The following is an 11641-nucleotide window of genomic DNA, read 5'->3' as shown; positions in this document are numbered from 1 at the left end:
TTAAAAAAATCTAAAGACTTAAAACATGTGTTTCAAACTTTTTTTAATTTTAAAAAGGAAAAAAGAAAAAGAAAAGCATGACAAGTCAGGCGTAGCCTCTAGCCACTAGCTTAAACAATCGGGAGATGAGAAGACTCTTTCTCGTGGAGTCAGAGTCGGCGAAGGCAGCGACGTTATCTGTGCCCGTGCGGGTTCTCCGTCGACATAACACTGATTCGTCAATTAATTTCTTAATTATTTTTTGTCGGCCATCAATTTGCTTGTCCACCGCATCCCATTTCTTTCAGATTTCAGACTTTATCTGCAATTTGTTTATCCACTTTTATCCCTTTTCCCTGAATGTGTAAAACCAAAATGGCCGTTGACGCTTCCACCCCTCGAAAACCCCGCACCCCTAAATCAGGAATCCCATCATCTTCCCGTCCCACCTTACCCGCCCCCGCCGCCTCTTCTTCCTCCGACCCCTCCACTTCTTACCCAGCTCTGCCCCTTACTCTGCCTCCTCCGGTTTCAAACTCACCTCTGACACCTCCATTTCCAGCGGAAACCTCTCGCTAGTTTTCGAGGCAGCCTCCCTGAAACCCCCACATCTATGACTTTCTGAAATTCGCCTGCCACCAACAATTCCTTGCCAAGCGTTATTCCTCCTCCTCCTCCACTCCCTCTTGGCGATGTGCTCAGAGGCAGAGACGTCATTGTTTTCCAGCGCAAGTTCCGTCGCAAGCTCCAGACGAATCAACTCAGAGATCGCCTCTCTGTGATCTGCCGTAGCCACCACGTCAGCATCATCAAGCTCGTCGGTGCTTGCATCTCTGGCGAAACACATCTACCTCGTGTACGACTTCGTGAATGGAGCTAATCTCTCCGATTGTCTGCGAAATACGAAGAACGTTAACTTCACGGTCCTGTCGAGTTGGATTTCCAGAATGCAGGTAGCTACGGATCTTGCCGAAGGACTTGATTACATTCACAATAAAACGGCTTAACCCTAAGCTTGGTGCACAACCACATCAAGAGCAGTGCGATAATCGTGACACAGAACCTTCGTTCAACGCCAGGATTTCACACTTCGGCGCCTCCCAGCTGTGCGGTGAGATCGACGAAGAGAGCGAAAATGCGGAAAGAGATGGAAGAGATTCCAGAGGAGCCATCTACCTCCCCATCTTCCACGAAATCAAAGGACGTGAGACGATCGAGAAGCTCTAACAAGAAATTCGAGGGCGTAAAAGGGTACATGGCGCCGGAATACAAATCCACTGGCGTGGCGACCCAGAAGTCCGATGTATACGCTTTTGGGGTAGTGATCTTGGAGTTGCTATCCGGAGACGAACCGTTGAAGTTCAAATACGATAAGAAAACCGGGGAGTTCGTGAGCAACTCGGTGATCGATAAGGCGAGGGCCGTTCTGGCCGGTGATCCCGCCGGGGGCGGCGGCGTGGAAGGGAGGCTGAGGAGATGGATAGACCGGAGGCTGAGGGACTCGTTCCCGGTCGAGGTGGCAGAGGAGGTGACGCGTGTAGCGCTTGAGTGCGTACACGTGGATCCAGATAAGAGACCCAATATGGGACGCGTCGCTGGAAAAATCTCGAGGCTATATCTGAAGTCTAAGATCTGGTCCGATAACGTGAAGACGCCCACTGATATTCTGTCAGCCTCATTCGCTCCTCGATGAGTTTGGTAATTTCTTCTTCAATCTTTGTTCCCCAAGAGAGAGGGGGAAAATAATTATGTTCGTCAGATTTGTTCATGCTTTTAAATTTCAACAGAGTTTGGCCAAAAAAAAAAAAATTTCAACAGAGAAAATTCTTTGATTCGACTGTTGATTATCATTATTTAGTGTGATGAATTGGCGGGGGTAGCGGGAGACGGGAGTGCATTTAACAATGGTAGAAGCAATGAAAAAAGTAAAACGTGTTGCTTTCAATTTCAGACCTCTTCGAGTTATATTGACTAACTTAAAATACACACTTAGTCCTTTTAAAATATGCATTTTTGGTTCTTTACATTAAAATTGTTATTAAAAAAGGATGATAATATTAAGTTTAATTTTCACTGGGGAGGGCATTGACCCGGAGGCCTGAGTTGAAAATCTTAGTTTCAACGCTCAATATAACAATGAATTCCCATAAAACGAAGGAAAAAGAGGTTAACAAAAGAAAACGGGCTACGTTAAGTTTCCTGTTTTCTTTTGCTATTTGAGTTGGCTGTTAAGAGGCTTGGTCCATTGGATTTTTTAATCTTGAAAAATCTAAAGTGAATTAGACTATTTCAACGAAATTCAGAAAGACTGATTTGTTTCCCCCTTTTCCTTTGAGTCAACACCCGATACCACAGGGATAGTTCTCGTTGGGATATGAAGGTCCGATTGGGCGAAGGGCAAGACTGACCCTACCAACCAGTCGCTAGTCATTACATACGCGGTGCCTAACTCCGCCTACTTTTATTACGGCCGAGGTTATTGCCAACAGTGCTCTAATCACCTTTATAGGTTTCTGGAAACTACTGAACTTGGACCTAGGTTAACTTTTGGTGTTTTCTTTTATTATCCGTTTTGTTGGGGAAAAAAACTAATCTAATAAAACAATTGTCAAACTTTTTACTGACGTAACTGATCGGTGCATGTAGGATCTAATTTGGCCGTGTTAAGTTCCACGCCGATGGAACATAATGAATCATATTTCTTTTATCCAAAGACAAGCGTGTTCCTTTTCCTATTCTTCTTGTGGTTTCTTTTAAGGGTGATTATTATAACGGCTCGTTAATTTATTGAAGTCATGTGATCCATTTTTGGTAGCTTCTCTGGAACCCAAAAGAGAGATTCCAATCGAAGTTATAATCTATTATTCAATGAATAAGCACTAAACCTTCAAAATGACCTGTTACATTATTGTGGATGTATTTACTTACACAAGAAGAGTGTTTGTGGCCAATACTAGAGAGAAGGGGGCGTATGTATGTTCAAGTCATTCCAATGCTACGTTAGAATGGGTGTCAGAGACTACACGGTCATTCTTCTGTACATAATTCACCTCCGCGACGATCCAAACCTTGTCACACTGCTCTATCGAGTAGTGGCCGAAGGCCCTGATCGAACTGCAGCACCAATTAAGAATCTTGGACTTTCTGTGTCTTGGTTTTTCTGTTTTTGTTTTATATAGTACAAAAAGAAAGAGGAACTGAAGAACTGAACTCATTTCTTCTGGAGAGTGATCATACAAAAGAATGCCACAATGCGACTAAGTACTCCCGTTACCACAAGAAAAATGAGACATTGATACCAGTTGTTGAGATCATAGCCACGGAGATTTAGTGCACCGCATCGGGTTATTAACCAAACCCCAGCATATCTAAACCAGATAGGCAAATTTAATATCAGTATAGAAGCCAGTATTTGAAGGTAAGCAACGAAAAGGAAGAAACTTTGGGGGTGTAAAACCTTTTAGCGTTTGATATCACAAATGCTTCAAGAGCCCACTTTGCGTAGCAAACGTCAGCTACCTTGCCCATAAATGAGCTCTCAGCTACACTATCACTGGTTGCTACAAGTGTCAAAACTACTGGAAGTAACACCGACCACTGCAAAACGTAGCAACGGCTTGTGACTGGAAGTTAGGCAAACCCACACCACTAAATGTGAAAAAAGATATAGAACATAATGCTCACCAATTGGGCAGGACCAGGTTCAAGTGAGATCGCCAATATATAAGCTATGCCAGTGACACAGTACACCAAGCACAGCAAAACAAAGTAGTTATCTACGACAGAGGATCTAGGATTGTTGAAGAAATAGAACATTGAGAGATAGACCACCGGCTTTATGAGTGTATTAAAATGATCAACTGTATCCTTTGCAAGAAAGTAAGCCAGGCTACTCATGCCAGATGCACTCTCTCTCCAGTAGTGCAACTTATCCAGTGAAAATGTTCTCAAAGCCGCGATCTTGCAAAGGAGTGCTGAAAGTAAGAAACTGTTAGTAAAGAAGTATAGATGACAAAAATGGCAGGCAATCTCACCAATCCTGGGAGTAACAAGAAGAAATTAAGATGAAACTTACATACTGCTATGACAGTATATGTGTAACCAGTTGCTCCAAATGTTTCATCACTCACTTTGGCAAGTGTTCCTAAGCATATTCCAGCAAGTAACAAAATTAGAAAATCTACGGCCTGTGTTCTAGCCTCTCGTAGCCGCTGCTTACCAGACCTGCAGGGAACCCATCATATAGCAAAATTTAGCAAGGACGTCACTTGGGAGAAATTGCTCAGTTGTTTGGTAATGAGTCTCGCCACCGCTCATCTCTTTTGTACTTTACCTTCCAAGAAAGTATCTGTATTGTTGGAAGACTCCAGGGGTTACCCGATTAGATAAATCATTTGAAGTAAAGAAAGTATATCGAAAGAAGTCTTTCTGCTTCTCAACATTGACTTTTACATCCTGCCAAATTTCCCCAGCTAAAGACGGATCTTCGGCTTCTGCTGCTGGAGTAGCTGCCCCATGTGTGGAACTTTCACCACTTGTGCCTTCCATCCCTTCGACACCCTGAAGCAGGTCCAAAGGAACAGGATACCCATTATGAAGCATCCATCTAACAGGTAGTTGTTTATAGTTTACTGCTGTGCTTGAGCTTGGTTTTACTATCCCTTCTAAAATGTCTATGTAATAATCTGGAGGATTAACGCGATCAGGAACAACAATCCCCAAGCTGGAAAAATACTCTTCAACTTTCTTCACTGGTCCATGATACACTATAAGACCACCTTTAGCGAGTAGTATAAAATCATCAAACATCTTGAACAGTGTGTAACTGGAGGACACCCAAAATAGAATAGAAGGGAGTATTATCTTGGGTGATTTAGGAGAGAAAAACAAATGATCTCAAATATTCAACAGAAAAAATGGGAAATATGAACGTTTTGAATTCCAGCTGCTTATCATTATGTTTGAATTTACCTTGGTTGGTGAAGGACCATGCATATATTAACACCCTCTAGAGCCTCTCGCCTTAGTGCTCGAAGCAATAACTGAGAAGATGAACTATCTAAACCAGATGTTGGTTCATCTAGAATCAGGAGTGAAGGTTCCATAACCATTTCCAGCCCTACATTCACTCGTTTTCTTTGACCTCCAGAGATTCCACGCCTCTCCACCGTTCCAACCAGAGAATCTCGGATTGCTTGCAGACCTAATGACTCAATAACTCTCTCAACGACTAGAACCTTCTCTGCTTTTGGTAAATCAGCTGAAAGTCTACAATGGCAAGAAAACTCTACTAAGTGAGTTGACAATAGTCAGAAGCTAGAAAATTCATTAAATCTATGGAAGTAACAGGCATGAGAATACTAATAAAGCATACGGGCAAGTAGCAACCAAACAGCGAAAAACTTCTGCAAGAAGATATGAAAAGTCAACATTCTAATCTTTTTAACATAATCAATTCGTTTTTAAAGTAGATCCATCCAAGAGGCTGCGGTGATCAAGGAGTTCGAGGAGGAATACCTGCATCTGGCACTGAACCACAGATTCTCTTCTACTGTCAAATTGCCATGCACAATATCATCTTGTGGCACAAACCCAATGATCTTCTTGTATGACCGAATAGATTCAACCTTGCCATTTATAAGAACTAAGCCAGTTGTATGACATCCGGTTGCTTTTCCAGTTAAAGCAGAAAGAAATGTTGTTTTACCAGCCCCAGATGGGCCCATGACTGCTGAAACTCGACCAGGATGTAGTTCCCCAGTCACACATCTTAGAAGATGCTTGTTTTCGCATTCAAAGTGAGAGTTAAGTCTTTGAAAGCAACCTGAATCGTAGGCCTCTTCCGGATCTCAATATCACTAGCCATTGAAATAACTCCAGAGAAGGTAAGGTTCTTATTTTGTTCCTGTAAAGCCTTTTCTTTTTCAATCTGACCATACGCATACTTAAAAATTTGGCTTTGCGTATGCAACTGCTTGCCTTTGGGTGCTTGCTTTTTGATATTTTTATCTCCTATCTCAACATTAAAGCCTTCCTGACTATCAGGGTCTTCCTCAATTTTCTGGATCATTTTTGTGAGGCTGTTTTTATCTTTTTTGTTTCCTTTCGATGATGTACCAGCACTTGCTGGTGGCGCAGGTGGCAAGGGAGTTTCTGACGCAGATTTAGAACCAAAAGCTTTCAGATCCCCCTTCATAGATTTTCTACGAGAAAACGTACGTGATAAAGAAGTTTGCAGTCCTACTGCATGCTTCTTAGCAATATCTTTCGCCGATTTCCATTTTTCACGTGCTTGTGTTTCTCTTACACTTGCAGCAGCCCTTTCTCTTGATTTTGCTATTCTTCTTTCTCGGGTTGCAAGAACTTGGTCAGAACAATTATATATGATGATAAGCAAGAAGCTCAACCCAGCCTACATTCACAACCGAATGGTCAATTCTACTATTGAGATGAGATATGCACAGTTTGGGGATGGGGGTTGCAATCTGATAGAAAGGAAAGAATTTCATCCTGGTATATTTTTGGAAGTTCTAGATGGTACACGTTAGTGTCGTCAATTTTTCAAGATTAAAAATAATTTTGAGAAAGTATTACCAAATATTATCTCCGATTCTTAATATAAGACCTTATTTGGCTTTTATTTTAATCCTAAATATAAAACCCTAATTCACTTTTTCTCTTATATTTATACATTTTTTTAAAGATAGTTATTGTAATAATGGTAGTTCTAGCCAATATACTTGATCAGCAAGGATATTCTAGGAAAGACAACACTTATTTATTATAAATAACTAATTTAACTTATTTTCTTAATCTACTCAAACTAGTCAATTGACTCTTATATTTAATTTCATTCTGATAGTCCTATAACTAAAGTGGAGATTGACACTTTTGCAATAAATGTTCGTCCTTTCAGGTTAGGCAACACTGAGGGTTTCTGAGATTTGTATGAATCCGCAGCGTCTATGTACATAAAAAGCCCCATAACGATTCAATAAGGATAACTAAAAATTTATAATAAAGTATAAAAGTTATTGACAATATCTATAACAATTCCGGAACTGGCATTAGCTATGCTTCACATTATATGAAAAGGTTTAAGATCACTCACAAAAACCATGACACCATATGCAGTTATATTTTGATTAGCCGATTGAGGCTTACAACTCGCCAATTTGAAACAACCTGTGAAATAAAGAGAGAGGTCCAGTTAAACTGACATCTGGCACTATGTAGATTCGCCTTCAATCTAAAGGGAAAAGTTCATTCCATTTCTCAAACGGTAACTTGTCCTATAAATACTAGACATAGAAGTATGTCAAGGAAGTATCAGGTAATTAAGGGGGAAAAGGGAAATGCTTCTTCCCCGCCTACACGGGTTTTGTTTCGAAATCGCCAACACAAGAAATATGCATTCTATATAGTCACATTATTTAGTTTTCATCATTAGAGGATACGAAAATGGGTGTAGAGGACTGATAATGAGTCTGATCTGAGGATTGGTGAAACTTACTTTCTTCATCGGTTGAGCCCGTCCTGCAATAATGTCTGCAATGTATATACCAAAGTAACTTTAAAAAAGAATTCAGACAGAAAAATATGGCGATTTTACCAACAAAAAAGAATGAAGGAAAAATATGGCTATTATAACATTAGAACAGAGAGGAAGAGAGCAGGAAGATTATAAACATGGTGCCAAGTTGTTCAGGATCAATTTGAAATCATGTGACCCATTAGAAAATAAAGAAGCAACTTGCAAATAGAAAACACAGTTTTGAAGTTCAGTTATAGTTCTCAATACCCCTGCGTGCAAGGATTTTTTTGGATGGAGGACGGACAGTAAGATCCGGCGGAACAAAAAACATCCCAACTGGTTGAAATGTCTGCCCAAACATCTGCTCCCCCACAACTGTGGTTTTTCTTTCCAGCAGGTAGCTGATAATGATAACTGCACATTGATTCTGCTGATAAATATTAATGTATGCTATGAAAAAGAAATGTGGAAAACTAAAAGTGCAAAATGTGTGGACTTACGGTTCACATATTCCAGTAGCTTGATTGAGCTGCCCACGTGGACAGTAAGCACCTAAAGGGCAAGCTTCAATAGGAACAAAATATCAACAAATAAGTCAATTAGAAACTTTTTTCTGTGGCAAGAACAGAACAATAGAAACATCTTGCCTAAGTGATTTAGCCAATAGCGCAGAGTGCAGGATAAAACATCACCATAAGAGCAAATAAGAAATGAAAATAGCTCACTCTCTCTTTACTCATTCAAGGGCCTTTGCATGAATACTTACGTATCATGCAAGTAATGCCGCGAGGGCAAAAGAAACCCGGACAACAAGGCTGACAATCAGTGGACCTGACAGGGATGTCCTTAGTATTATTAAGTTGAACTTTCTCAGCAGCACTACAGCCCCATCCAGGTTCGCACCCATTAAGCCAAACGCTCAAGTTACAGTTCTTGTTGGGCTGCAAGTTGTTAGACTGGCCCTTCGACTTTATGTCAAAACCACTGGCATATAGTTTGATTTCTGCTGCTGTGCATATGCGCTGTGAAATATCTCCTGTAAAGTCGTCAAATTCAGCACCAAATGCTCAGAAAGTGATGCTGCTGAAATTGAAACAATGCTAATTTGAAGAATAGAACAATCTTCAGGCAAGGCAAATGCCATGCCAAAAGCCTAACTTTTGGTGAATTTGATTTATATATGAATAACAGAATGGGGAAAAAAATACGATGCAGTGATTGGTGATAAATGTAATGGTGACTGAGGCATATCCCTCCAAGTATATCTTTGAGGGAACTGAAAAAGCTGCCTCAATCGGCAATTTAACAGGGGAAATGTGACAAGAGATTGACGAAAGGAATTCTATACCTTTTAGAGACTGGGAACATGAGGTCAAAAATGTCAGATCGTTTGTGAAATTAAATGCCCCGTCCCAATCAGCATCTCTAGAGGAAAAACATGGGAGCCCATCAGAGCAATGAAAGCGACGGAAGTATAGGAAAAAGATGGGGGGAAAATTGCTCACACATCAACTATGCAAAAACCCAAATTCTTTTTTATTTCGTCCTTGAAAACGCCCGTGAAACTAGACATGCTTCCGTAAACGGCCTGGGCTACGAGCTGAACTGCAGCTTGGCTTTTATTGCTGTTCTGACATGAAACTTGTTCCGAATAGCAGCTTAATGCAACAATGAAAGCCAAAGCAACCCTCCTGATTACGTTGTTCATTTTTTTTTTATTTTTTTTTTATTTTGGGATTAGCTTAGGTTTCAGCTCCACAAACATAAATTTCTTCTAAGTATGAATATCAGCAGCTAAGGCGCAATTTCAACGTAGGGTAAATTCATGGTGAATGTGAAGCAGAGATTCAAAACTACAGGGCCCGGTAAAGGGAAAAACAGAGGTGCAATTCTATGATTTTGTTTTGGAACCAGAGACGTTGAGAGAGATAGAGAGAGAAAGAGAATTGAGCGTGAAGAGATGGTTCGTTTTTTCGGAGCAAGAAATGGCGGGGAGGAAGATCTGGCGAAGTGTGAGGAAGACAGGACGACAACGCAGAATTTGCTTGTTTGCTTATTTATACTTTCGTTGACTAAAGTAAACTTCTATATTTATATGTGTGATTTAATGTTAATCTTATATTACCATGTCCACATCAATCAACACATTAGATTTCTAATCAAGAAAAATATCTATAGATTTTAACGTAAAAAATAAATATAAATATTAGTTTCATTTAATATTAATAAATATAAAAACATTTATTATCATATAACTCAACTTGTAAATATGAAAACTTGATTTATAAAGTATTTAATTTACATATAGTTTTACACAATATAAACCATATTTCTTTTTACAATTCAAAGTATTCTCAAATCATTTTAGATTTGATATTGATTTTTATTAGGTCGGAAGTATTAAAGTTAACAAGTGTACTTTCAAAATATAAACTTATATTTTTTCTTACGAGACATCTTACTTTCTCTAACAACTTGTTAATAACACAAACTATATTAGTTATGTTAAAAAGTTTGATACGTACCTTCCTGAATTAGTCTCTGGCCTAAAAAAAAATGTCTATAATCTTTTTTTTTTTTTGAAAAAATGCTTTCCAATGATATTAGAGAGTTAACTTGATTTGTGCGTTTTGCCGAATCACTTCTTATACAAATAACCAAACCAGATGCTAAATGGGGGAAACGTGCTTAATTTTCAACCCAAAAACCACATATGACCAGACAGAAAAATCAAGGGGCATTGGGACCACTTGACATTTTCAGTTTTGGCGCCACTTCAGATGACCGCGTTTCCCAGATGCAGCAAAATGACACGGCATTTTCTGAAGATTCGCTCGAATTCAGACAAACAAAATACCAAAAATAAAATAAAATAAATCACGCCCCCCTCTCTCTCTCTCTGCGTCTCTCTCTCTCTCACAGCATCAGTCACAGTCTCCTCCACTTCAAAGATTCGCGTCTGAAACACTGAACAAAACCTCGTGATGTCTGTCACTTTACCGTTTCAGCCTTTTTCTGAACCTGAAGGCTGAAGCCCCCTTTTTACAAAGATTCTCTCGTTTCCCCCATTTTCCTCGTCCTCTCATTTGGCGTCGTTTCCCGTTTCAATAATTTGCACTATACACTACTCTATTAAATAAATGTCATACTTTTTTATTTGAATTTGTTTGGTTCAGTTATTGATCAATTATTCGGATTCGGACCTCCTTGGTTGTTTTGTTTGGATCATCTTCATCTTCGAATAGATTTACCCTGACATGAATCGTTGTCGGTTTGATCTAAAGGTGAATATCACAATGCGTCGCTGCTGGTCACTTCTTATTCTTCATTCATCTTGATTTCGATTGACTGGATCATCTTCATTTCTTATTATTCATTCATGTCGTTTCCTACTTGAAGTTCGATCAGATTGAATGCTGATGTCTCATGCGTTTTGTGGATGTTGAGAAAGTAAACTCGAGAGGTTATGAATCGGACATTGCAAGAATATGCCTTTAAATCTTTTAATTATTCCTTCTGTTTCTCGCATTGCTTCTCTTTTGCTCTATTTGTGGAACTAATTTAATGAATGCTGTGTATGCTTCAAAATTCTTTGACTTTCCGCTTCCATTTCTTATGTAGTTTTGTTTTCTTCCTCACTTTTCCCCCCATCTCTTTGTACATTGGAAGTAACTCAGCGAATTTTCGTTGGAACTTATTTTAGACCGTATTGCGTTAGTATGCCCTGAAATCCGTCGCATTTAGTGGATTTATCTTGTAATCAGTCTCGTGGCTTCATGAATTACTTAGCTTATTTTGCCTCCACTGAATAGCTGCTTGAGTGTTCAGTACAATAGACGCGATCACCAGTATATTGTGATAGTTGGGGAAACTTTCTTTTGGATTGTTTTGAACTTCACAATCTACAAGTTGCTTTGCGTGCCTAAAATATTTTAATACTGGTGTATTAAGCATACACATATTTTCATGCATGCCGGTATATACGAGCTCCCAAGGGGCAAAGCCAGCTTTCAGATGTTAGTCGGTGACTCTGCATTAAGAATTCAATCTATAAGCTGATAAATTCTTGACGTGGTCAATACCAAAAATTCTCTAGCTGGTTGTCTCATAGGTCATTGCACTTAACCA

At 39.5% G+C, this 11641-nt stretch overlaps 2 pseudogenes; one reads left to right on the top strand and one right to left on the bottom strand.

Moving 5' to 3' along the window:
* Window positions 1-330: 330 nt before the first annotated feature.
* On the top strand, window positions 331-1846 carry LOC114747796 (lysM domain receptor-like kinase 3; annotated as a pseudogene).
* Window positions 1847-3190: 1344 nt separating this feature from the next.
* Window positions 3191-9221, bottom strand: LOC114747795 (ABC transporter G family member 28-like; annotated as a pseudogene).
* Between the last annotated feature and the right edge of the window lie 2420 nt (window positions 9222-11641).

This window comes from Neltuma alba, unplaced genomic scaffold (assembly GCF_004799145.2).
Source record: "Neltuma alba isolate B1F8T4 unplaced genomic scaffold, ASM479914v2 tig00005457_pilon, whole genome shotgun sequence".
NCBI classification, from domain to species: Eukaryota; Viridiplantae; Streptophyta; class Magnoliopsida; order Fabales; family Fabaceae; genus Neltuma; species Neltuma alba.
Note: the sequence above shows the minus strand (reverse complement) of the source record. Positions and strands in the feature narration are given on the sequence as shown.